At 37.3% G+C, this 17,400-nt stretch overlaps 1 long non-coding RNA gene across 1 annotated transcript; it reads left to right on the top strand.

The window, feature by feature from the left end:
* The first annotated feature begins 9,564 nt into the window (after positions 1–9,564).
* Positions 9,565–12,900, top strand: LOC309797394. Its single transcript, XR_014292630.1, has 3 exons — positions 9,565–9,706; positions 12,353–12,491; positions 12,816–12,900. It is a non-coding gene; the product is annotated as an uncharacterized lncRNA (long non-coding RNA).
* Positions 12,901–17,400: the final 4,500 nt, after the last annotated feature.

Below are 17,400 nucleotides of genomic sequence, written 5' to 3'. Positions count from 1 at the left end.
AAACTTCACGGGGTGTATTCTGACATGGCATGGAGCAAATCACATGGCCTAGGTCTTAAAGGTGATTTTATGTTTCAACTTTCATGAAAACATGTGATTGAAGCACATTAACGTATTGATACAGAGGGCAGTTAGTTTTTGTCTTTGTGTGTGTGTGTGTGGTACTGTTGTGGCCTCTCCCGTTGCGGAGCACAGGCTCCAGATGCGCAGGCTCAGCGGCCATGGCTCACGGTCCTAGCCGCTCCGCGGCATGTGGGATCTTCCCGGACCGGGGCACGAACCCATGTCCCCTGCATTGGCAGGCGGACTCTCAACCACTGCGCCACCAGGGAAGCCCTAATTTTTGTCTTTTGATACATGTGAGCGCAGCTTTCATTTTGCTGAAAGAATATGACCAGTTTTCAGCTTGGGATTCTACCATTTAGTAAAGATAGTCCACTTAATTTTAGAAATAAGAGATTTAATATATAATACCTAATAATACTTTTATGTATGTTTTTTTACTGAAAACATTTATTGTAATACTGTGAAGAAACTATGCCATTCTAGTCTTCAAGACTTAAATGAATCAAGTGTTTATTAGCTGTTGTAGTTTTTAAACTAATAAAAGTCAGTACATCAGCAATTTGTAAATACAGTTTTTAAAATAATGCCTTAACAACTTTACAGTGGTTATAATGACTGTATTTAGGCCTAAAGTTAGTTAATAATTTGACAGGAAGGCTTTTTAATAGTTTGATGGTGCAGATCAGGGATAGGTAAACTCTGGCTGGTGGGCCAGACCCAGCCCGTCGCCTGGCTTTGTAAAGGAAGTTTTTCTGGAACATAGTCGCACCCATTGTTTCCATGGTAGTTATGGCTCCTTTCACCCTACACCAGTGGGGCAGGGTAGTTGCAACAGAAACTGTATAGCCCACAAATCTGGAAATGTTTAAATTTCGATTTTAAAAATTGAAAAATTCTTTGAGCCTATACAGGGCAAGTCCATTGACCCCTGAGGTAGAAAACAGTCAAGAACTTGGGTGCGGAAGCCAAATGGCCTAGGTTCAAATTCCCTTTCTCCCATTTCATAGCTAGTGGCCATGGGCAAATCACTTAACCTCTATGCCTCATTATGAGGTTTAAATGCACTTATTTGTATAAATAGCGCCTGGCACATACTAAGCACTGTGTAAGTGATTGCTGTTGTTTCTGCTTGGAGCTTTAATAAGTTATTGTTAATAGAAAAATGACACTCATGATTTTCCTTTTAGAGGAACAAAGGCACTTTGAGTCTTTTACTTTTTCAGGAATGTAATAAGACTTTTTTCATTTACAGTCAGTGTCCCCTGTTAGCAAAATTTACTTTATGAGTATAAAGAATTGAATGTCTTCAAGACAGTACTTTTGCTTAAATGTCAAACCATTATTTTCCCAAGGCACATCAAACTGGCTCTGCATAGTCCAGGCCTCTAAAGCTTGTGTGCATACCTTAGGTAGCATGTGAGATACATTTTGTAAATATAGTTTTTTAAATAATGCTTGAGACTTCCCTGGCGGTCCAGCAGTTAACACTATGTGCTCCCAGTGTAGGGGGCTTGGGTTCGATCCCTGCTCAAGGAACTAGATCCCACGTGCCTGCCATAACTAAGAGCCCACATGCCACAACTAAAAGATCTGGCATGCTGCAACTAAAGACCCGGCACAGCCAAACAAACAAACAAACAAATAAATAAATCTTTATAAAAAATAAGTAAACTAAAATAATGCCTTAGGAGTTAGGAAAAGAAAATATTAGAACATTTTCACCTTTGTATTATTTTAAAAAATCTGTGTAGTTTATCATGTACATAAATTATATGTATGGAACTTTGTGTATATAATTTGTTAATAAATAAGATGCATATTAAAAAGTTTTCTTATGGTTTGCCCAGTCAGGTGTTTGGAGGCCATTGGAGGACAGGATGATGAAATATAGGGCCTCAGCAAAGATAGACTTTAGAACCAATTCCCTGACTTAGAAGATAAGGAAAATAATTCATAGACTGTAATTGAGTTGTCCAACTTTACATAAGTGTTCAGCAACAGGAAATCCAGTGGCTAGAATCTAATCACTGACTGAGCAGAGTCTGGGTCACTGGACTCGTAAACCAGAAGTGACTGTTGAATTTCTCAGGTTGATGCTCCTGGCATATATGCTTGATATGTGTGTGTGTGTAAATCTCTGACATAATAAGCCATACTCAGGCACACCCTGTTTCCTTATTCAAGCATCTTAATTTCATCCCATTAAATCTTTGAAGTATCAGACTACCAGAAGGCATGAAGAAACCTGGGCTGAGAGTCTTCATTCCAGGAGACCTGATCTTGACTGCATGGCTGGTTTGAGGCGCATCACTCTGAACTGCAACACGCTCATTGGTGACCTGGATGCACGTGCTTTGGCAGAATCTCTTAGGATTTATGGCTTAGAGGTAAATTCTAAAATTGAAAATATTGAATTTTTAATATGAAACATGCTTAGCTTTTGGCATGATACTATTGTGATAGGATTTTTTAAAGCCTCATTTTACTGATAGCTTTTATTTTGCTTTTAAACTTTCTCTAAGAGTTGCATATATCCCTTATAGAAAATACAGAGTAACAAGAGAACAATTACCTATAATTTTAATACCCAGATATAATCACTGTTCATTTTGGTGTATATACTTTCAGTCTTTTTTTGTCTACAAATATATATGTACACTTAGGGATTACAAAAATAGAATTGTAGTATACTTGCTATTTCATATTCCTGCTTTTTTCACTTAATGATGTATCATGTAGCATTGTGTCGTATTGATGTCCCATAGTTTAATCAATTCTTTGCAATTCTATTTAGACAGTTTGCTTTTCCCTGTCAGAAACAATGTGAATACGTTGTATATACATCTCTGTGTCCATCGGGATTACTTCTGTAGAATAAGGTACTACAAGTGGAATGACTAAGTGCGACATATTTTTAAGACATTTGATACACATGGCCAAATTACCACCCAGAAAGGCTATGCCAATTTGTAGTCCACCCCAACAGTAGATGTGAAGCCTGCCTCTCACAAACACTGGCCTGTAGCACTTGTAAAAAAATGTAAAACTACAAAAATGAGTACCTCTCCATTTTCTATGCAAGTGGGATTACTCCAAATTTTATAACTTTTTTCAATTAATTTAGTATGAGCATTTTAGCAAGTCAGTAAATTTGCATCTCCTACATCATTTTTTGTGATTGTTCAGTATTCCATTATATGAATATGCCAGAGTGCACATAGCTCATCCATTCTTGTATATAAGCTTTGTCCAGTTTTTCAGTTACAAATAGTACTCTGATATATATCCTTACCTATATCTCTGACTATTTCTTTTGGTTAAATTCTTAGAAAGAGAGTTGTTGGATCCAAAGTGTATAGACATTATTTAAAGGCTTTTCTTACAGAATCTTGGCTTCATCTGATAGGAGAATAACCACATTTTGTTTTATTTTGTATTCATTTGATTTACTGGTGAGGTTTACTGGCTGTTTGTATTAATTTGGCTATTTGGTTAATTATACCCTGTGTCCATTCTTCTGTAGTGAGAGTTTGTAAGGGTTGTATCATATCCTGTCAGATCCGTATGTCTGACTTGCTATTTCTATGTGTCATGGGGGTGTTGAAAGACTCCAGTTATTTTAATGTGATGGTCCACACAACACTTAAAAAAAAGACTCATGATAGTTTCCTTTCATGTAATATTTTTTAATACCTGTGCTTTAGTGATGATCCCTTTGGTTTAAATGAGTAGGTTGTTCAGCCCCAGAACTACTAGAATTCATGATCAGTTTTTCTGGTTTTTGTCTGACCTTTTACTGCGAGGGTTCTTGACCATCATACTTTCATGATAGGTTTTTAGTATGTATTCTCTATTCACACATTGTTTAAAGTTTTTATTATTTGTATCCTCTTAGACTTGTCTTTTTTTCCTCTAAAACTAACAGTTATTACCTTTCTTCTATTTTGTTTTCCCCTTTGAACTAGTTTCAAGTGTGATTTAGAGCTGAAGATCATGATCAAAAGAATGCAGTGCATTTCTGAGCTCCACCAGGTTTTGCTTGTGAGGTTTACATGCCCCTGCCGCCCTTGCTAATTATGAACTGAGATTCATTTTGTGATGCTTTTTGCTCATAGGTTCTATACAGTTATTCTTCAGTTCTGTAATTGTAAAATACGTTGTATGATTTATTGGTACTAAAGCCAGGGTTATCATTGCACATCCAAGAAGAGGTTTTTAAGTTGGATTATGCATTATGTGTGTGCGTATATGTTTCTGTTTTTTTCCATACCCAAAATTACAAACCTGCCATGACTTGTCTTGTGCAGGACTCTTCCACACGTGAGAAAATGAGAGTTGTCTATATGTTAAATCTGTAGAGTTAGCAAGTGACCTTTTGTCTTTCATCGAAAGCACTTGACCTGCAGCAGTGCGGCCTCACCAGTGAAGGAGCAAAAAGGCTTTACTAAAGGCCCTTGAAACCAACAGAACTCTGCTCGTTCTGGATATAAGAAAAAATCTGCTTGTTGGTATGTGGTCACTTTTTTTAAATTGATAAACACATAGCAAAACAAAAAGAATTTGTTCAGGTATTGACAGTTTTTTAAAACTTAATGTGTTTAACTTTCCTCTTCATATACAGTTGGCCCTTGAACAACGTGGGCTTAGGGGTGTCGACCCCTACACAGTTGAAGATCTGGGTATAAGTTTATAGTCAGTGGTTCCACATCTGTGGATTCAACCAACCTTGGATCATGTAGGATGATAGTACATATGTATTGAAAAATGTGCGTGTGTCAGTGGACCCGCGAGGTTCAAACCCATGTTGTTCAAGCTTCAACTGTACTTTTCTAGTGTTGCACTTCCCTTATGTTTTTAGCAGATAATGTACTAATTAAAGTGAATTATACTTGTAAATTTTTCTTATCTCTACTCTGAATAGAGGTGAACCTAGATACTAAGTCTGCTTCCACCAAGAGCATTATTTCTTTCCTGTGCAACCTCTGAATTCTTGCCAGGAGTACTTTATTCATTTGTCAGATTCACAAGTAATTTTTTAAATATCTTCTGTGTGCCAGTTACGGGTTTAGGGACTAGGGATAAAGCAGTGAACCAGACAGACAAAAGTCTTGCCCTCATGGAGCTTACATTCTAGTGAAGGAGATCAGATAGAAATGAGTAAACAGATAAGTAATATAATTTTAGAGAGTAGGAAGTGCAAAAATATCTTAATGTAAGGAGAGTGAGGGAGAGCAGGTAGGACTCCATTGGATAGGTTTGTTAGGGGACAGCTTCACTGGAGAAGTGGCATTTGAACGGAGACCTGAATGAAGAGAGGAGCAAGCTATGGAAGATCTGGAGTAAGCACATTCCAGGACAAGGAGGCAATGAGTATGTAGGCATGTAGGTGGGTGGAGTATTTAAGGAAAAGCAAGGAGGCCAATCTGGGCAGAGTACCGAGTGAAGAAGAGTGTGGTATGACATGAGGTCAAGGAGCTAGCCAGGGGTCTGCTCTTGTAAAGTCTTGAAGGCCAGAGTAAAGATGTGGATTATTCTAAATGAGTAGAGGGGTTTGAACTGGAAAAAGGCATGATCCAAATCGTATCTGAATAAGGTGGCCTGGTATAGAGAAGGGACTTGGCAGGATAAAGAAGAGGAACAGGGGGCTTCCCTGGTGGCGCAGTGGTTGAGAATCCGCCTGCCGATGCAGGGGACGCGGGTTCGTGCCCCGGTCCGGGAAGATCCCACATGCCGCGGAGCGACTGGGCCCGTGAGCCATGGCCGCTGAGCCTGCGCGTCCGGAGCCTGTGCTCCGCAACGGGAGAGGCCACAACAGTGAGAGGCCCGTGTACCGCAAAAAAAAAAAAAAAAAAAGAAGAGGAACAGGGAGACCAGTTAGGAGACTATCACAGTGCTCCAAATAAGAGATGTTTATGGCCTAGGTTAGGTTGGAAGTTTGCAGCAAGTGAAAAGTGGTTGAATTCAGGTTGTGTTTTGAGGGTGTAGCTATCAAGACCTGCAGATAGATGTGAGGTATGAAGGAAATAGTAACAAGGAGACAAGTCGTTGATGATTATGTGTGCAAATGGGTAGTATCACTTAGAAGAAGGGGGCTGATGGGAGGAGCAGCTTTTGAGGGAATATCAGGACTTGGTTTGTTATCTTGGATGCCCTGGTTTGATATCTTAGATGCTCTTTAGGTATCTAAGCGTCTGGACGGTGCTCAGACTGTACTTTGTATCCAAAGGTATCCAAAGCCACTTTAGAAGCAAAATGTTTAAAGTTGACCTTTGCTGCTGCCAAAATAGTAGCCACTGTGGGCAGTCTGCAAGATGGCATCTTAGGTTTCTGAGGAAGAAATTAGAATACACAAAGGGGGAAATAAGTGTATAATTATATAATGTAGATTTCATATTTAAATTTATGGGAAAAGCAATAATTAGTTGGCTTTTGGTTTTAAATGGAAATAGCCACTCATTGGAAAATAATTACTCTAATTTCAATTCATTTTACTTTAGATCATTCTGTGATGAAAACAGTTACCAAAAAAGTTCTCCGGATGGAAGGAGTGCCAAGTCAGAGGTATATAACATGTTTCAGTTCTCTCGGAAGAATTTCTCTTTAATGGCTTGGTTTTCTTTCTTTCTTAAAAGAAAATTATCAAGGTACTTTCTGCCATCTTAAAACTAAGATTTTAGTCAAATCAAATGGCTTTTCTGTTTTTGAAAATGTTGTGTGATGCTTTAATTTAGGTTCCCAGATATGCAGATTGAAAACCTTTTAACTTTTTATTTTCTGTAACATATTATCGTTAGTCACAAATAGTCTTTTTTTTTTGGTGATAAGAATAAATAGCAGGAGCAGCATTTGTGAAACCAAATCTAATATATGAAACTGACTCTTTCTTGTGAGTAAATTTGAATTTTGAAACAGCAAAATAATAAGGTTTAATAAAAAGCAAAATAAATTTTTTATGTTTATGATCTGCCAATTTCCCAGAAAGAGTTTTGTGGTGACTTTAGTTATATACCAGATACATTAAAATCACCAGTGGACAACACATCTTTTATTCAGGTGCCCTCTGAAAGTTTTAAAAATTTGTTGACTGCATATCACTGAACGAACAGTCCACTTTAAAATGGTTAAAATTATAAATTTTCTTTTTTGTGTAGTTTACCACAATTTTTAAAAAATGTGTTGTTTGAAGATTTTTGGGTTTTATAAAGGTATTGTATTAGCATAAAAATGAAAAATTTAAAAGACCACCTCTAATCCCATTATCCTATCAAGCAATATTTACATTTTTATTTTCTCTTCCTGCTGTCTATAAACATAATTCCACATAGCTTCAATATAATTTGCCATCTTATCTTTTCATACTAAATTTAAATTCTGTGATTCATAGTTAATACTTTTTAACATTGCATTCACAAGGTTTCATTGAGTAGGTCAATTTTTTAAATTGGTGAAAAATTGGAAATAACCTAAAATAAACTATTGTAAACATCTTCATAAATACAGCTTTTTTTTTCCTACTTAAAGTTGTATGTTTTTGATTCTCTATTAATCAACTTGCTTGGACAATAGTGTATTAAATAAGTTGTTGAGTGTTTATGAAGTCAAAAAAAAGCTTATGATCGTCTGCCAATTGTTATTTCAAGAGAGTGATATTTTAATAATCAAATAGTACATTCAAAGAAGTTAAGATTTGTGATATCACACTAATTAGATATTATTATTAAAAATTTATATCATATGTAAAGCATTCTTAAAATAGCTACATTGACTTTTGCTATGATATTAGAAATGGAAATATATATAAATAAAACATGTATATGTAAAACATATTAGGGATTCTGTAAAATTAGTACAGAATAATAGGGCATCATGGAATGAGAACAGTTAAACATTTTTTTTTAGTTAGCATGATTAAACAAAGTGGAAATGTAACTGAAGTATACAAGCTCATTGAGCTCTTTTAAGAGTAATTTTATTTCTTGGGCTTTTTTTTTGTATTTGCCTCCGTTATTTGGAGCAAATAACGGAGGTTATTTAGAGGTAAGCCAAATCAGTATCTGGGTATATACCTAGATCCAGGTGAGTATAGGGGTGAAATAATGGTGTGAATTGTGTCACATTTATATTGTACTTATGTATGCCTAATAAAAGATGGGAACTTTTATTAGAAATTTTTTAATCTTCTAACAAGAAAAGTGTAATTTAAAAAAATTTTAATACAAATGTATTTGCATTAGTTTCTGAAAGTAAAGGAAGGGTATACACATACAAACCATATGCATACAAACATTTTTTTTGATGGCAATTAAGTTAAAAAACAATAAAATAGCACAAAATGAACTGAGCTCCTATATATTTTTAAGAGGCATGTAAATCACACAGGATCGTGTGGTGATTATCAATAAGCTACACTCTATGAAATATTTGTCCTATATTACCGCATACACTCCATTTTACCCTGCATCCTAATGCTGCTAAAATATAGTAGAAAGCAGCAGCATAGCACAGGGAGATCAGCTTGGTGCTTTGCGATGACCTAGAGGGGTGGGATAGGGAGGGTGGGAGGGAGGCTCAAGAGGGTGGGATATGGGGACATGTGTATGCATATGGCTGATTCGCTTTGTTGTGTAACAGAAACTAACACCGAATTGTGAAGCAATTATACTCCAATCAAGATCTATTAAAATAAATAAATAAAATAACATAAAATATAGTAGCTTTAAAGGATAAATATAACCATTTTAACCTATGATGTTTGTTTTCAGTAAATTCAAATTAAATATTTAAATGTGAATTTTAATATATGGCTTGTTTTAAGTAATATATTAACACGTAGGTCTAGTTTTTGCAACCAAATGTTTCATATAAAGATACTTGCCTCTTTACTACTGAAATATAGGGTAAGTCTCCACATTTCACTCTTTCATCCAGTGGGTTTCATTTGTTTTTGTGTGTGTTTTCTATATGAAATCAAAGGAGCAGTGAAGGTTGACAGGCTTATAGGAGGGTAAAATTGACTCACCTACCCCCCAGCAACTTGCAGCCTTATAACTTGTATTGTTTTTACATAGAAAAATTCATCTTAAATTTAACTTTTGGTCTACTTCTGAAGATTCTGTTTGGCAGAAGTCATGGGTATATCTGTGTTTCTGTGTCCTTGAGATTCAGAAATGCCAAAGGTGTTCTACGATTCAGGAAACTTGAGTGTTTCTGCATGATACATAAAATGTATCATACTTTGGGATTTTTTTTTAAACTTTATTTTTGCATTTCTGCACATCTCAGTACTTTTGTTTTAGTTAAAATAACTTGTTACTGTAGAGAACTTATATTTTTTAAAAATGCTGGCTTATGTAAAACCTTTGTACAAAACGATCCTCTTTTTAATGGGCTTGGCATCATTGTCAAGTGCCTTTTTGATTCCTTTCGACGTGTGCACGAGTGACAGTTGCTCTGTAGACCTTTGGTGCATCTTGATTCCTTCTTTTCATGCTTTGTCAAATGTAGTCTTGGCCGCAAAGAAGCCTGTAAGTAATGGAGGGAAACACTCTGCTGGTAAAGAATGTTACCCTCCTGAACCGCTACCACCTGGAGTGTCTGGTTTCCGGTCATTGTGTCCTGCAGAAAGTGCAAAAAGCAACAGGTAACCTGTTTGCATTCCCTGTCTTTTTCAGTCATTTAGAGTTATTTTGGAACTTCTATTATGTGGGTGGTCTCTGGTGCTTTGTGTAGAAGAAAAAAGGTAACTCACACATGGCTTCTGCCTAATGAGCCCTCTAAGGAAGAAAAATTAAAAGTAATTGGGAGTTTCAAGTTGTTTCTCAAGTGTCACAACAAAGGTAACTCCGTGGGAGTCTTGAGGAGACTAAAATGATCACCAATTGTGCATGTGAGAAAAGTTTCATTAAAGACAGGTGTAGTTGAGCGAAGCCCTACAGCACAGAAGTAGGAATTTGGATACGTACGAATGGGAAAAAAGACATTTTAGGCATGGGAAATAGTTTAATGCAGAATGGATGAAAAATATGCATTAGACCTATTCTAAATCAACTAGCTTATTAACTCAGTAAATCAGATTTAGTGAGTCAAACTAGCATTACCTGATTTCTTATCCAGGGGATAGCTGTTCATAGTAATTTTTGTCACAGAAGAGTAAATAAAATGGTTGAATTATAGCTTTAGGCTTGCTAAGTGAAATAGATGGCTCTAGATGATCTTCAGGTGACTTACTTGGTAGTAATCACGAAATTGGGGATTAACAATTGCTTAAGAAAACAAAGAGAATTGATTTTGAATAGTACTTGAAGTAGTTACTGTGTAAAATATCTGTTCAGTTGCTCATGTTAAATGGATGTTTCTAATCCCCACTGGACAACCGACTACTTTTTCGCAAATGGTAATGTGAATTGCTGTTGCATAAACTATAGTGTTGAATCCCCAGTGTTTGCACTTGAGTTTCACAGCTCTGTGGTTTCCTATCTTCTTCCTGAGACACTTAATCGCAGGTCCATCCTCGTCACACAGGGTGGTAAATTAGAGAACGATTAATATCACCATTTAAAGAAGTGAGACTGAAATCTCAACCATCCTGAGCATAGGAGCTGATGGGGCCTCTCAGCAGTTCAGAGAGTTATTACCAAGCCAGTCGGCTGAATTCTGTTCTGTTTTCTCCGTAGCAGAGCCCTCCAGGTCCTTGTTTTGAGCTTATTTACTTTTATACACAATTCTGTATGGATACTGTTCATACTACTAAATAGTTGTATTAACTGGGTTTAACTGGTGATGTATTTACATGAAGATCTAACTTCGTTTTGTTGATATCTTTTTAGGGGCTTTCCATTCATCAAAGCTCGTGATGTATGTAATCAGTTGCTGGTGTGTAGCTATCATATTTATGATATATAGGGCTTGAGTTGGGAAAGGTGGATGGTCATTCTTCTTGCTTTTTAAACTGACAGAGCCTTACAAGAAGCATTTCCCTCTCTGAAATAAATCCATGTAAAACATGTTTGGTCGCTCTCCCAATGCAACTGTGTAGTTGTGTGGATTTGGCACACAACGGGCAGCCTTGTGGCTATGTCTGTAAACAAGGAAGCCAGTTTTCCAGTCCGCAATCAGCTGTTACCCAGTGGAGCGAACTTGACTGCCATTTCTGACCCCTCACACGGAGCTGTCATACTCAAGAATGTTCACGTTTTCAAGAAACGTTGTTTGCGGGCTATATGTACAAATTCCTGATCTGAAAGCCAATATAAAGCAGCATCTCCCAAACCTCTGCTCTCTCACCAAGGCCACACACATTCCCTCGCTTATGGCCTCATGGCAAGCTAATACTGTCAGTATCAGATTCTCCTTCCCAGTGGTCTTGGGAGACTGCATAGTTGCTCTGTGAAAGGCACCACTGCTGAGGTTGAGAGAAGAGGGTCTTGGGTGCCAGTCCTGGCCTTGCGTTCCCGGAGAGAGGGCTGTGCACCTCGTTCTCCTGTTAGGGTTTTCCTCTGCTGCAGGATTTGCTGCTTGTTGTCAAAAGGATGTCCTAGTGACTTGTCTTCTGCGTGGTTATATAATCCCAGCACACTTCTTTATGATCTGTAGACTTTTATGGGGTTGTGGCCAGGTCAGGTTTTAAATGTTTGGAAATGTCCTATTGAACAACTTTGCATTGGCAGTGAAGCTTGCTGGGAGAATTGTATTACTGTTGCCCTAGTTTTGGCTTGAGGGTGGTGAGAAGATGAAATTTTTGATGGGTCAGTTTTAGTTGTGTATGTGTATGTGATTTATTTTTTAAAATTCTAATGTCTGTTATTCACAGCTTAGATATGTTGACTTTCTGATTATTCATCAGTCCCTTTACTGATGTATTTTCCTCTGAAAAACTACATTTTCATCCAGACTGTTTTTGTCTGATGGTGAAGAATAAATTTTTCATTTGCAGTATAAAGTTGATCTGAGAAAAAATGTTTACCTTGGGTCTTCACTTGGCTTCTGTGAAAGAAACTTAATAAAATAATATGGACAATTCCCATTACTAATCCTAAGCATGTACAACAGAGGTCTGTACAGTAACATAGCAAAAATAAGTTCCTGTAATTTTACTTAGTCATTGCCTGTTTTAGACTAAGGAGCAGTGAGAGACATTTATAAAGAATGATACCTCAGATCACTTTTGTTAAATGTCCTCTAATATTTGGATACTTGGTATCTGGCTTGTGTTATCTTTTATACAATCTTGTCTTCTTTCTTTGCACTTTAGTGTAACAACTCTGTGATTTCTTATCTTCTTCCTCAGACACTCAGGTCCATCAGAATTTCCTGTGACTGTGACAGTAGAGAGTCCTTCCTCCTCAGAAGTGGAAGAGGCTGATGATTCCTCAGAACGTGTTCAGGAAGAGCCAGAGAAAATCCGTTTGAAACAAGAAGCAGTGCAGGTACAAAGTTATCACTTTAAAGCTATAGAGAAGATTATTTTTCAAATGGAAGCCTGATTGCAACACTGCACAGCTTGTGTGAGGGTTCTGTTTTCTCCTCCCATCTTCATTGTATCCCCTTGAATGATTCCTTAAGCTTAGACCAAGGTGAATGGTGGACATTTGAACTCTAAGAAATAAAAATCAAAACATGTCGTTAGTAATGTATTTTCCTTTCCTTAGAACCTTAGTATATTAGATGTAGGGAGAACCTTAGTGATCATAAGATAAGGAAATTGAGTTCTGAATGAATACAGTCAGCTGATTCAGTGATCTTGTTTAAAGATGAGAAAATTGACAGTTCTAGTTGAACTCTCTTTTTATAAGAGGAAAATATGGCCTCATTTTAAATAAAAGTAAAGTTGAAAAAAGATTTGATGTTGATATTCTCCTTTCCTAAAATCAAAAATATCAAGAAGCTACATTCTATTACCAAATAAACCTGACCTCTAATGTCATTCCATACTTTTGTTTGTATGGACAGAAAGGAAAAATTGATTTTTATAAGAAATTTTTGCACCTCAAAATTAGTATATTTATTTTATTTCAACTTTAATGCAGAGCTGAACATTTCTAGTAAATAAAGGAACACCATTTGGGGGGACCTTGTCTTTGTGCTACAAAGTCCATGTTTAATTTTTTAAAATTATTTAATATGACTTTCTCTTCATATGAAACATGACACTTGACAGGTTTCAGAACTAATTATCCCATTATTGTAGGACTACGGGAATTACTCTTTGATTTTCAAAAGAGAAAGTTAGATTTTTATTTTTTAATTAAAATTAATGATAATATAGAGAAATTTTAAGAAAAGAACTTAGAAAATTATGAAATGTTAGAGTAGGAGAAATCTATAGTTCATGTAGAGTTACTCCCTTTCGTTTTATAAATGAGCACCTACAATTTGTAGAATGTAAGTGGTTTATTAGTAAATGGCAGAGTATGACAAGACCCTAGAGCATCTAACCCACATTCCTTGTTATTTTAGATGTGGTGTATTCATTTCCTTCACGAATAGACCACGAGATTGTATTTCTAAAAGCAGTAATAGACACTGGGGAAGTCCAAGAAGTTTAAACACTGGGACCACAGAATAGCAGATTCAGAATGCACTGAGAACCCTTTTAGCTCTTCTCTGTTTTGACAAGACACTACAATGATGGTATCAAAGTGTTTCAGTATATAAGCCCACAACAATCAAGAGATTTCAACATAGTTTTCAAAGACAGAAGACAGGTGGAAGAGTGTGAAACCGAAGCAGTAGGACAGAGGAAAAGCATCACCTAGAATATGCACAGGGACCACCTGCAACTGAGGAGGATTCTGACCCCACCTGAAAAAGTAGCCCCATGCTCAGGTGCGCATGTAGGAGAGAGGGTGGAGTTAGTTAAAAGTGTGACTGAGATAGGGGAGCTCATTGAAGGGTTGTGTTTGGAGGAGTGGACTCCCAGCCCTGCCCTCACGCTCCTGAAATAAGATGATTTCATTTTGAAAACAGTTAAACTGGCGAGAACTGGGGCAGCTTGTGTGAGTTTTTATACCCTAGAAAATTGTGTTTGGGGGAGATCCTGTTACAGTTACTCCCCACTTCTTCCTGCATAAGAAGCCAATCAATCGTTGACTTCAGGGAGCTTTCTGCACTCATTCTTAAATAGAAAATAACTGTCATTTGCCTGTTAGTTGAGTAAAGCTTACAACATGAGAGAGGGGGAAAGAGTGCAAACATATCCTAGTAGGACCAGGGACAAATTAGGGAACAGAATAATTTAAGAAAAAACCCTAATTAGTATCCTGAGAGAGGTTTAAAAAGAGCTAGCAACTATAAAATAAGACTAGGGTATTAATGAAAAGGAGAATGGTCAGAAAGCAAGAGAGGTCTCCTGGAAATGAAAATATGGTTGCTGAAATAAATTCAGTAGGAATTTAAAAAATTTCTCAGTATATAAAAAAGAAAGACACAATGGAAAATGTGATAGAAATATGTTAGAGAGCCTGCATCTGGGAGATCCCGCATGTTACTATTAGAAAGTCCAGACCCAGAAAAAAAATGGAGGGAAGCTGTCAAAGGGCAACAAAATTCCGCACAGCTGAAAGTAGACATCAGGCCTCAGATTGAAAATAGTTATGCAAGACGAGCAAGAATAGCCTCATACATAGGCACCCTTCATTGTGAAACTTTAAAATACTGAAAAAATAAATTAAAATAGAATAAAATACTGAGAGGATACATCCATTCCAGAGAGAAAACTACTGGTCACCTAATAAAAAGGTTAAAATCTGACTTTATCATACTTGTCATCAGCACCATGGATCCTGGAAGGCATTAGAAAGATACCTCCAAAGTTTTTCAGGCACATAATTTTCACCCTAGGGGTTTGTATCCAGCCAAACTATGAGTCATAAGTGGAGGCTGAAGAAGATATTTTGTACCCAAAGAAATTTGAAAAATTGACCTCTTGTACTACACCTTAAGCTATTTATAGAAATAATCCAGCAAAATGAGGCAATAAACCAAGAAGAAAGGTAATAGGGGATTCAGTGCAGATTGCAGCTAGTCTAGAGTGGAGAGGCTTCTATTGATTGTGTGATTGAGAGCTTAGAAGCACCTTGAGGCATATTGTACTTACTAGGTGTTAGGCACTGTTGGAAGGGAGGAGGGAGAGGAAGAGGAGAAGGAACTTGAACTCCAGAGGAGAAAGGGCTATACGGACATAAACCTGAAGCCAACTAAACTATGGTTGATTTTTAACCTACTATTGGTGAGGAAGGGAAGAATCCACTTAAACTTGACACTATAGATGTCCCCCTTCTCAGTGACACACAGGGGTAATGACCACCTATCTAGTTTGTTGTCCAAACCAGAACTTGTCCAAACTCCTTACACTTCAGTAGTGTAAGGAGGCGCTCTAATGCTGTAACATCAGGACAACAGGTATAAACTGGAACAGCCCAAGGCGGCTTGGGGTATGTGGTCACCCTGCACAAGGGCAGTGACACTGGCACGGTATGGAACGAGGTGTAGTCTATACACAGAGACACAGTACATCTGGGGTGGGCAATATTAATTTCATTGTAATAATGGCAATGCTGTCTTGGTTTGCAGCTTTTATTGTCAACTTGCATGTAATCACAAATAACTAACGTAAACTATACTTAGTATGTATTAGTATTAACTTGGTATGTACTGAAATGTATTGGATACTAGTATGTACTTAGTATATATTAGACTCTAAGTGCTTTTGCATATATTAAGTCATTTAATCCTCTGAATAGCCTTATGAGGTTGGTGCTAATATCATTCCCATTTTTGAGAACAGGAAGCTAAGACAGGGAAGGAGCTTGCCCAGGCTGTACCTAATTTAAGGTTGGATCGAGGCTTTGAGTTTAGGCTGTCTGCCTGTTCTCTTAAACCTTACTCCGTACTGACTCTCAAATAACAGAAGACTTAACTGCACATAGAACAGAATATAAATTTCAACTTTGACAACGTAAAAGCTAGGTTTGGAAGGTAGACAGGAGGTAGAAAAAAGAGAAGATGGTATGAATGTCCTCATTTTACAAAGCGTGACGTTGAGAGAGTTTCTAGTTGATCAACAATGTAGGTTTTTAAGTATATCACTACAAGTCAAAGAGATCATGAGCAGTGGAATAACTCATGATGACATAACTTTACTGAGCAGTGTGGACATAGGAAAGAGTGTAAAGGAACTAAACCCTTACTTATTAGTAAGTTAGAAACTGAACAGATAATGCCTCCAATTTAGTGAGAAAATAATCATGGAAGAGTATTACTTGGAAATGGAGAAGAATTCAAAATAACAATAGTTGGACCTCCCTGATGGCGCAGTGGTTAAGAAACTGCTTGCCAAGGCAGGGGACACGGGTTCAAGCCCTGGTCCGGGAAGATCCCACATGCCGCGGAGCAGCGAAGCCCGTGCGCCACAACTACAGAGCCTGTGCTCTAGAGCCTGCGACCACAACTACTGAGTCCACGTGCCACAACTACTGAAGCCTGCACGCCTAGATCCTGTGCTTCATAACAAGAGAAGCCACTGCAATGAAGAGTACCCCCACTCGCCGCAACTAGAGAAAACCTGCACGCAGCAACGAAGACCCAATACAGCCAAAAGTAAATAATAATAATAAAATAATAAAAAATAACAATATTTGACCTAAACCTCATAAAAAAGGAAATCCAAACAGCCAGTAAACACAGAAAAGCGTACAACTTCATTAAGTAACAAGAGACAAGTGAGTCAAAACCAAGGAAACTACATGCCGATGAGATGGACAAATACATAAATAAGAAGTCTGGTAGCATCAGGTATTGTAGACCTGGAGTACTATGGGAATCTTCTACCCTGCTTACACTGGAGTATAAATCGACACAACTACTTTGGAAAGCATTTAGCACTCTCCATCAACTGAAGGTATATAAATAGCCTGTGAGCCAGCAGCCCTCACCCCTGCCCTGTGTAAATGCACCAGAATAACCGGTACAGCAGGACTCCTGTCCATGATTTGCATTAGCACAAACTGAAAACAAACCAAATGTCCTTAAGAGTCAAAAATTAAATAAATGATGTGTATTTGTACAGTGGGAAAACTATCCAGCAATAAAGTTGAATGAACTAGAGCTACAGGCAGCAATGTGGATGAATTTTTTAAACCAATGTTGAGAGAAAGAAATAAGATAGAAAAGACTTCATATACTATGATCCTGTACATAAAGTTAGGTGTTGACACAACTAAACTCTTTTGTTAGGGATGCATGCAGGTTAAAGGAAATGACTGTCAAGAAGTGAGGTTGGTGTTTAACCGGGAAGAGGGAAGGAGCTTGTGATGAGAAAAGGATATGGGGGGTTTT

The sequence above is a fragment of the Mesoplodon mirus genome (assembly GCF_964341445.2).
Source record: "Mesoplodon mirus genome assembly, contig: HAP1_SCAFFOLD_477, whole genome shotgun sequence".
Lineage (NCBI taxonomy): Eukaryota > Metazoa > Chordata > Mammalia > Artiodactyla > Ziphiidae > Mesoplodon > Mesoplodon mirus.
Note: the sequence above shows the minus strand (reverse complement) of the source record. Positions and strands in the feature narration are given on the sequence as shown.